The 10,695-nt window shown below is 45.1% G+C and overlaps 1 protein-coding gene across 3 annotated transcripts in view; it reads left to right on the top strand.

The window, feature by feature from the left end:
- Positions 1-10,695, top strand: part of SSPN (sarcospan) — a 250,290-nt gene that overhangs the window by 5,151 nt on the left and 234,444 nt on the right. For 2 of the 3 annotated variants that reach the window (XM_073877831.1, XM_073877830.1), the window contains exon 2: positions 1,291-1,390. The exons of the other annotated variant lie outside the window; for it this stretch is intronic. The gene's annotated coding sequence lies outside the window, so the exon portion shown is untranslated. The remainder of the gene's footprint in view (positions 1-1,290; positions 1,391-10,695) is intronic. 3 annotated transcript variants of the gene reach the window in all.

Raw genomic sequence — 10,695 nt, 5'->3', positions numbered from 1 at the left:
ACAGCTAAATGTTCCCTTGAAAAGGATAGATAGAATATTTAGTGAAAAGAAGAAGGTCTGATCACTTCCTCTTGGTCTTGTCGGTAGAGCAGACGAGACACAAGGGAGACATCTGACTAGGGCCAACCTTAGGGCCTAATTCTGGGGCCAACTCTAAAGCAGTTTAGAAGAGGAGGAAAAGGGAAGGAAGACCAGTGGATCCTGGGTGTGTTACTGTCGGATGCACACTTCTCGTCTTTGGAAGACAGAGAGGCCTGTGGCTGCGAAAGAAGCCTTTTGTGTTATTGCTTGGATCTCGTCATTCTATCCCAAGCTTCCCTACCATGCCCGACGCTGGTGTTTTCTCTTCCAGTCCTTTCTCTTTCTGACGCCCAGCGCACACTGCGGATGCAGTCGTTTCTGATTTTTTGGTTTCCTTTGTGATTCGCAGACCTCCTTTTCTTCTGTCTTTACTTTCCATGCCCATCTTTTTACTCATTTTTCTTTTTCTTTTCTCCTTTTCCCTTATGTTTTCCTCTTTCTACCTGTGCCCCATGAAGGGTCTGCTTTTGCTCTTCCTCTTTCGTTTTTACTTTTATCCTTCTTTGCTTTTTGTCTTTTTTCTTTCATCATTCACCTGGATAACTCTTCTTGCTTATCCACTTCCTTTAAAACCCGAGTGCTACTCCTTTTCTTAAACTCTTGCTTTCTGGAATATCGGGCATAGTTTAATGCTTTCTAATGTCCTTTTGCCGCAAGGAGGGTATGACAACAGCTAACAATTATATAGCAATTGCAATCAGAGAACCAGATGACCACTTTAGGGGCTTTTTTGGTATGAACTCATTAATCTTTTCCACAACCTTAGGAGGTAGATCCCATTATTGCCTCCATTCTACAGATGACAAAATATGTAGGGAGATAGAAATAAATGTGCCTATGCTCCCAGAGCCAGGATTTAAGCACAGACAGTGGGCTCCAGAGTCTGTGCTCTTAACTATTAATACCCCTTGGTGGGGTCATAGGGCCAAGGTCTGAATGTTAAGTAGCTGTGTTTTAAAAACACAGGTGTTTTAAGCAATTCACCAGTGTCAGTGTGCACCTTTGTTGTAGTGTGTATGTGTGTGTGGGGGGCATTGTTGGAAGAGAGGTGGGAAAGGGAGAGATGTTAGTATTGGAATAGATGGCAGAGAAAGGTATGAGAGAAAGAATGGGGCAGTCTTTTGTCAGTCAGTGATTCCATTGGCATCTAGCTCCAAATTTATTGATTTAAACCCAAATCTCCTAATTAATTGTTATAATTTCATACAGATGGACACATGGAAGTACAGTGTAGAAAAGGCTAACGTTGACCAGCTGTTCACCATTTCCACTGAGCAAACGAAGCCGAACTCTAATGTGAAGACTTCAGGTTAGTAATAGCAAAAGTTCACCTGTGGTGAGGTTAGAAAAAGGGGGGAAAAACCTCCCCTGTCTAACAGGAACAGAAGACTAGAATGCACTCTTTGGGTATGTTTAAAAATAGGTTGAGTCTTATCTTTTTAGGAAGGTTTAATGCTCTCCTGCTGAAAGTGAAGGAGATACAACATGAGCTTGAAACCCCTTTGAGCCTATAATTAGAGAATTTTGTGATGGCTTGCTTTCAATTAAAGATACCCATCTTTCTCCTTTTAATAGGTGAGGGGGAAACCGCTTCCATTTCTTTTCTTTGGTTAAGTAGGGAAATCACTACCTATAGAGACGCTAATGAAAAGGAACACTTATCCCAGTTCCCACCCCTCCCCCCACCCCCACGTAAGTATTCTGAGCGCTACGCTCATTATATTCACCTTGTGACTTTGGAAGGTCTTATCCTGTTTGCTTGCAAAGTCTTGGATTTCCAGCAGAAACTGAACTCTCCTGAGAGGATTAAAGTTTCCATAGAGAAGAGAGGTTTTCTGCCTCTAGGGTTCTGCAAGCCGTACGTACCACTCTCGGGGGAGGTGACTAGGGTGTTTTGGGATTCCCAGTCCGATTCAAACTAAGCGCACATCTCTAATAGCCTTAAAGACCCCAGAGCTGCCCGAGGGCGTGACTCTTCTTGCCTGTACTGCTGTGAAAATACCCTGTTAGAGGGGCAGATGTCTTTCTTAATCACCTCTGTTTTGGGTGGTGGACAGAAAATTTACGGTTACTCCTCATCGTTTTACATCAAAAAGGGAAAGGTATCCCACGAAGCAGAGTTCATAAAAATCTGAAGGAAAAAGTTGACGGTTAATGCTAAAATGAAGGCGGCGGGGGTGGGGGGGGTGGGGTCGGAGGTAGAGTGGGATGATAGATTAGGGGTAAGTTAAAGCGTCCCCTGGAGTCCTTTCTCTGGGCATGCACACTGCTCTCCGCAGAGAAGAGTTAGTGCTGTCAGGCACAGCACAGAAAGAAGGCCACCTCATACAAGGATCTCAGAAGGGAGGGAAGCCCCAGGGCTACTCCCCAGAAGCCAGATATAACTTCTAAATATTGATAATGCTATTTTGTGAAGGTACCAGATTTAAAATCCCAGAATAGAAGGTTGGGTTTTGCAGTTCCATACTCAGCAAATTAGCAGGAATAGCACAAGTGTCTCTGTTTAATTTGTAAAAGAACTGAAGTCTTTCTGTAGACTACCAATTAATGTGTCTGTGGTTATAAACATACACATGAATCACATTTTATATTTATGTTAACACTGCTCAGGAAGTTTACGCACTTACTTGTCTTTACATAGCACCAAGGAGCAGGTAAGAGGAAGTAGAGGAAATTAATTTTATCACTGCTGAAACCTTTGTGTTTTTGTATTTATATGATTATCACAAACACTCATGGAGGTTATCCTGAATTTAATATATGCTTCAAATTCCTAGAGTGATCACATACAAAAGACAACTAGGAGAGAGACTACAAGGGGGAATCTCCCTGGCCCTCCTCTCCTTAAGTATCTGCCTGGTCTGTCTGGGTGCCCATGTGCTGAAAATTCTGATTGAACCCAGAAAAGTAGAGTGAGGAGCACGTGAAAGTCCATAAGGATTTCTACAAAGTGATCCCTCCCTCTCTCTGGATTCTCCTGGACTAGCTGGATAGTGGAATCCAGAGGAGCTGCATGAAGATGGGGTCTTGGGACTCCTTTTTCGCCCCTTGTTACCGCTGATGAAGATCTGTAGAAAGTTTTCAAAGAGATACATGTTTATGCATCGTGAAACACAACTAGGAATGAGAAGTACTAGACAACCATTTATCTCACCTGCCCATTATAGGCGTGGTCCTTGGATAGTGATTTCAGATGGTGTCTGCACAGTGCAGAGAGCCATCTGCTAACAGAGTCTGGTACTTTATAAAGGCAACAAAAAGATTAGCTAAGGAAGATTTAATCTACACTTAAGAACTATTGGTAAAATTTATTCGACAGCTAACTTAAAGCAAGAATTCATATCTAATTATCCAAAAAAGTAATACGGTTCTGATATTAACTTATAATCCTCATTGACAAGGAAACTGATGGAAATCTGGGCTAGATGTATCAGTTAAGAGCTGCGTTTGAGCTTTCCTTATAATTTCCACCCAATAACTTTTCTTATAATTTTCACCCAATAACTTCTGCTTACATCTATGTAGAAGTACAGTTTTCTAGTTGAGGTTCTCCAATAATGTAGGGGTTCTTTCAGTACAAAGGGAGCAGAGAATGGATATTGGGTTGGCACTAGCCATCTCTGTGGTGGTCTGACTAAAGGAAATGGCTTGTTCAGGTCCTCTTCTTTTTTTCATCAGTGGGTCTTTTTTCTCTTCTATGCCATATGTGTTGGCAGCGTCCCTTTATTGTATGAGGGTATTTCATACCAATTTCAGAAAATTTTCAGTCTTTCCATCTGCAATTGCCCAAACTTAACTAGCTCCTTAAGCGCAAGCTCCTTAACATCTGTATTCTTAAGTGCTAATAATTACAGAAATCTGCTTAGGGAGGGAATTTAACAGGGTTTGCTCTTCTTCCCGTAGAACGCAAACTGCAGCTGCATGTTTTCTGGGAAATGATTGTCTTCCTTTTTATGTAGCGACATCTGTCCCCTGGTTGTTCTGTCTGCATAGCTCTGCCTTCTGCCCCTGGCATTTGGTTGAAGAAAGCAATCCCCTGCAGAAATGCGCTCTCCGATAGTGTCCACCTGCTTGTTGCTAGGACTTTGCTCTTCATCTACTTTGAGCCACACTTGGAGGAGGCCACAGTGGCCTCAGGGTCAGAAGATTAGAAGAGCTTTGTGATGGACTTGGGTTCTTAAGTAGATGAGGGAGGAGAGGAGAGGGAGGTGAACGCAGTAGAAGGGGAGGCAAGGGGCCAGTCTCTGAGGCTGGAATGGAGAAGTGAACCCTGTAAGAGAAGGCATCTCTGGGGCATGTTAGTGTGCACAGGTATTCGGGCAGTTGTCCTACAAACCTTATTTAGTTCTGTCAACTCTTGGATCTAGGCACCATCAACTCCACTTTGTAGATGGAAAAACTCAAGTTTAGAGACTTTAGGTAACTTGTCATTGCCATGTAGTAAATAGCGAAGCCAGGCAACAGGGAACCTAAGGCCTGAGTGTGCTGCTGGGCGTTGTCACTACCTGGAGTCTAGGATTCTAACAGGCATCTTCTCCTCTCAACCCTGGAGGGGATACCCCCCAGCCCAGCCTTCTACCTTCCTTGGTGAAGCCCCTCTAGGTCATGGGAGCCACCGCTGGAGGCTGGTTAGAGTAGCTGAGAGATGAGGAAGATGGTGGGATGAGGTATTCTTGAGCCCATGCAGTGGTGTCCTGACATGTGAGTTGGAATTCTGGGTTGGAATTCCACACAGACTTGTGGATGAGAATTGCGGTTAGTCCACTGGAATATCTATTGTGCTGATAGAGGCTGTGCACTGGGATGGGCTTTAGGGATTCAGTATCGAACCCTGTCTTCAGTGACCTTATGATCTAATAGATCATACTTTATTAAAGAGGAGAGATCACTTAAGAAACCTGTGTAGTTATCCTAAAGCCACTGCATGTTCCAAAGGCAGTACTCAGTAATCTCCGCTTTGGTGCATGTGAGATACACTTACAGCGATGCTTCTCTACTAATGCACTTTATAAATCATTCCAGAAAGTGTAGCCAGTGACCTCAGCCTATGGGTAAGCCTTGTTCTCCTGTAATCAAAACATTCCTGGATGGAGAGAAGGGCGAGGAGAATGCTGTCTGCCCTGCTCCCATCCACTGTCTGGACCATCATCACTCTCCCCCAGTCTGGCCTGCCCCCGATGCTGGTGGGAATGCCTCTCCGAGGGCATCCTCTGCAAGTATACACAGTTTCACGTTACATGCTCTTGATCTGCTCTCTGTGATTCTCTCAGCTACTTGGACACAAATTGTGGATGAACATTTGGTTTTCCTCCTTGGTGCTCCACACCCTCTGGAGTCTCTGGTAAGAAGCTTCTGCTCCATCCCAGCCCCTCAGCCCTCACCCCTGACCCCAGTTAGCTTGCTCATTGCCCCAGGTTGAAATTTGGGCACAGCTTAACTAAGTTCGTCTGCTCCAGAGCAGGCTAGAGCAGTTTTGGAAAAGATGATAACTCATTACAGCGGCTCATGACCTCCAGGGTATAGATTTTCACATCCTGCAAAAGGGCACATCTCCCCACTATCATCCTGCCAGCTTCCTTAGTTCATTTCTTGGCCTCGGCTCTTCAGTCTGGAAAGGGGCCAGGCCAGGCTGGCCGTTTGGGGCGGCCCGACGTCTGCATCCCTTTCAGCTCTATGGACCAGATGGCAAGTTTAGCAGGACTGCCGGACCTTAGAAACAGAAACTTCATGGTCATTTTTGATCCCTCCATCTCCCTCACTCCCCCCCATTTAATTTATAACGATGTCCTATAGATTCCACTTCTTAAGTACACATTGAATCCATTCTTTCCACCCCCCGCCCCGTCCTCAGTGCCTACACTCTAGACCAAGCCCCACCTAATCTTACACCCAAATACTGTCAGAACTGCCCAGCAGCTGGGGTTTAGTAAGGGAAACAGAAACTGCTTTAGATATCTCAGGCAGGAGGGACTTAACAGGGGGATTAGAAGTGGGCATAACCTTTGGATACAAAAGCTGGGGTAATCAAGACTGCGGGAAAACTGCTGCTGACCTCCGAGAAACGTTGACAGTCAGAAGCTTCAGGGAACTCTGGATGCCGTTGAGCTCAGCTGCCTGCCTTGCCGAAGAGGCTGACTTGCAGGAGCTTGCCTGGAAGCCTCTGTAAACCTCACCTCCACACACAGCTGCCACTGAAGGAATACGGTGTGTCTTTTCCACTTCCCACATCAAGCACGGGGCCTTCCTATGGGCACAGTCTAAGCTGGAACCCTGCGGGTGAGGGCCAGGGGAAAACGTCTTTCCCAAGTTGCTGACCTGGGACAGGAGCCGGGGGTAGAAGGCGGCAGGGCTGGTGTTGACAGCCGGCACCTCACACTCCATACCACTGTGTACGCCCACCTTCTCCCTCCACCACACCTAATTCACTCCCAGGTGAGGAGCAGAGCCATCTTTCTGTGCGTGTCATTCCCTTGACCAGAACCCTTTGTTTCCCATTCCCATGAGGCTAAATAAAAAAAAAACTCTCCCATGGCCCCAGGGACAGGCCCCCGCCTGCATCTTCAGTCTCATCTCTCATTTTTGTTTCTCTCTGTCTGTAATCCAACGTACCAGCCTTCTTTCAGTTTATCTTTTTTCAGCATACTCCACTCTTTCAGGCCCTTCCCTCATGCTGTTCCAGCTGATTGGAATGCTTTTCTCCCCACTTCTCCAACCCCATTCAACCCCCTTCCACCTGCTAATCCTTCAAATGCCATCAGAAGTATCACTTTCCCCAGGAAGCTTTCTCTGAATTCCTAGAGCAGATTTGTCTCCTTCTGTGAGCTCCTCTGTACCTTATCCTTCTCTTTTATAACATTTATATCGTTGGAAAGACTCGTAAGACTTTCCAATATCTGCATCCCCCACGAGTTTGTGAGCCCCCTGGGGACAGGCACCTGAGTTGTTGACCGCAGTGTCTCCAGTGCCCAGGACAGCATGAAGCACAGAGCAGTCGCTCAACTGTTTCTTGAATGACTCCTGCAGGTGCGCCACCAAATCATCTTTGAACTGAAGGCTTGTTCCAGGAAAAGGCTTGCAGGACAAGTCATAACCCAGCCACAAAGCATTTGAGGAGTCCTCAGGCCTGCTAGAGGTGGGGATCTAGTGTTGTTGGCTCCTGCTGTCCCTTCCCCCCACTAGGACTTTCTTATATTAATGTGGCTCTTATGGGCAGGAGCACCCTCACTCCACTTGGGGCGCTGTGAATTTCTTGGCCTTAGTAGGCATGCAAAAACTAGGAAGTAGACAACATGAGGGATCATAAAGTGCTCCTGATGTAGCAGGAGACCCAGGAGCCTGGCAGGGTCTTTAGTGGAGTGGCGGGCAATTCTGTTGGGGGTAGACCTCTGGAACCACTGTTGGTCACTGTGCCAGGGTGGACATGTTCTGTGCCCAGACGGCAGTGAACTCTGCCAGTGTGCTCCCTAATGGCCGTGGTACACCGGCGTTTCTCACTCTCAGAATTGTGCTTCCTCTCCCAGTGTGCACTAGCAGGGCAGAGAGACTGCAGGGGCTGGAGCTGCGCCAGCTGAATTCCACAGGTGCTCCAGAGACCATGCATCGGTGAGGTGACATCCAGGGCATGGCCCTCCGAGGCCAGAAGTGGGGAGGGGATGCAGAGTTCGGAGCAACAAGCTTTGTTTACAGGGTCTAGCCGAGCTGAGTGGCTCACAGGAGGGGGTCCTGGGACGGTGCCAAAGAGCTTGGTTACCAGGAGTACAGAAAGAAACAAGGCCTGTGCCAGGATGTAGGAGTCAAGCCTCAGACTTCGGAACAAAGTAGGAGGGTTGAGAGCCAGCGAAGCCAATCCATCAGAATGCGACACTGGTAGGCACAGAGGAGACAAGGAGTGAGAGGTCAGGAGAGACAGAAGGGAGCTGGAGCAGGAAGGGGTTGCAGGGCGGCGGGGCAGGGGAGGCAGACACCAGGTTGGGAGGAGAGCCTGCTGAGGTGGGGGAATTTCTCTTTGGGTTGGTCAGTCATGCCCCCGATGGGCTGGAAACATGGGCAAGACCACTTCGACCCTCATCCACAAACCAACTTTGCATGTACTCTTGGCACTGAATAATTGCAAAAACAGAGGTCCCATTCTTCTAATCATGTATTCAGACAGGCGGTGTTGATTTTCCCGATCATGGGGTTGCAAAATCAGCCTGCACTTATGGAACATAGCTCTGGCCATAGCAAGCCATCAGGAGGCCTGGGTCTGATCCACACCTGCTCAGCCATCCGGCATTGCCAGGGGTGAGCCAGCAGATAAAATTCTGAGTCTGTTGTGATTTTGGATCGCTATGCTAATGATTTTTCTGGAACCTATGTTTTTTATTATATTTTTGAAATTCTGTTTTAGATGTACTGAAGGTCGTGAAATAGACACATCTCACATTTCTGTCACCTCTCATATTACTGCATGGTCCTGCTTATAGTGGCAGAGTGCTGTGGGCCCTGGCTTTAAATTAAGAAGACTTGGGTTCAAACACCATTTTACCCTGAAAAGCCATGTGACCCTCGGCAAGTTATTAATGAGTCGATTTTTGCAAATGTGACACAGAGATAGTAGTGTCTGCTTCTGACTGGTTGTTGTAGGGGTTGGGGACAATGCATGGAGGGCACCTGAGGCATAGTAGGTGAGCCATAAGCAGAAGCTATTATTTTCCTGATTTGAACTGCCTGGTCAAAGTTGTGGGTATCATGGAATGTGGTTGGAAAATAATTGATAGGTTAAGTAACATATTTTAAGTTCGAGAGGTAAACCTTTTGCTTTCAATTATCCTTTACTAATAGGTGAATAATAATAAAACCGAGGGACAGACCTGTCCATGTGATTTTTCCCATTAATGAGATAACGGTTTTGTTTCATGTGCTAGCTGGAAATAGGCAATACCAGCCACAACCGTCTGATTTTAAGTCATACTCTTCAGACAGCCCTTCGGAGAGGTTCCATAGTTCCACATTTGTGCACGAATTAGGGGAAGTGCTGTCAGCCCATGTTTGGTTGTAAGTTAAAGCCTTCTTCAGGTTTTAAATGATTGGCATGGATGAACTAAGTTTCGCATTTTGTTATCTGGCTGTGGAGATATATTGACTTATTTCTTCTCTATGCCATCTCTTCTAACAGCAAGCACTTTTATTGCAGTTACTGTGTGCCATGCTCTGCTCTGTTTTTTTTTAAATTTTTTTTCTGTTTTAGTGTTTTACAAATACCCAGTCCTTTCTTGCCACTAGACCCTTTAAGCTAGGTCCCATGATAATGCCCTTCATAAGAGGAGGGTAATGTGTCCATGCCACACAACTAGGAAGTGCTGGAGTCAGGGTTCCAGGCGGGCGCTATGCCCGCGGAACCAGTGCCCGCAATCTCGCATTTACTGCCTCTACTCAGTGGCTTCCCCAATACCCCGAGACAAATGGGATCTTTCTGTTCGCCACCCATGATTTTGTTTAGAGAAGAGAGGGGTCATAGTGCAGAAGGAACATCTGAAACTCTGCCCGCAAGGCTAAAGTTTTGCCACCCACTGTTTGCCTGACTGAGAAAGGCAGGGTATTGAACTTCTGTGAACCTCAGGGTCCTCACCTAGTCAGTGAAGAAATTATCTATCCATTGTGAGGGGGACTAATAGTATGTCTGACGCACAGGAGATGACCAAGAAATGTTAGTGCCCTCCTTGAATGCTACATACCTAAATATACCCAAGTATGCAATTATTGGTGGTTTCTTTTCTCCTGAAAAATTCGTTATTGATTTCTTTAACTTTTCACTTTAAAAGAATACGGTGAATTTTGATCACTCAGTTAATAATCGTAAATCATTTTCTATATGGAAGGCATTCTCTATTGGTGCTATCCGACAGAACTTTTTGTGATGATGGAAAAGTTCTATAATCGGTGCTGTCTAATGTGGTAGCCACCAGCCGTGTGTGGTTATTGAACATTTGAAATGTGGTTAGTTTAATTAAGGCACTAAATTTCTAATTTTATTTAATTTTAACTAATTTAAGTTTAAAGACGCACATGTGGTTAGTGGCAGTCATATTGCATAGTGAAAGCCTAGATGTTTTAATCTGGTCCAAATACTAGCTGACCAGCAGATAATTCTTTTAAGAAAGCCAAGACAGATTTTTAGTTTGTTCTTTTCCTAAAGTGTCTATGATGCTCAGCATCTTTATAGGAAGAAAAAAAGTATCAATTATCAAGCATAAATTCAGGCAAATAAAGAAAAACGATAGCCATCAACTTCACTAGGTTTTATGATATTTGACAGATCCATTTTAATTTTACGGGAACCCAAATGACATAACTTACCAACATTTTAAAATACTGATCATGAATTTGCTATGAATATTTAATGAGTTCCCATAAATAAATAGTAATATAATAATTTTAATACTGCATATCATATCATATGCCTGTCAGGTTTGGATATAAGCCAGTGTACTGGTAAATGTTTAACCAGTCCTCTGGGAAATATGTGTGTGTATGTGTGTGTGTAGTTTATTATACATTTTCCTATTATAAAGGATGTGTAGCCCAGCACCCATTTAAACATAATGATAAAATATACATCACTCCTATGAATTC

The sequence above is a fragment of the Callorhinus ursinus genome, unplaced genomic scaffold, assembly GCF_003265705.2.
Source record: "Callorhinus ursinus isolate GAN/ISIS: 27379988/994484 unplaced genomic scaffold, GSC_fseal_2.0 scaffold27, whole genome shotgun sequence".
Classification (NCBI taxonomy): Eukaryota; Metazoa; Chordata; class Mammalia; order Carnivora; family Otariidae; genus Callorhinus; species Callorhinus ursinus.
This window is presented reverse-complemented; position numbering and strand designations above follow the sequence as displayed.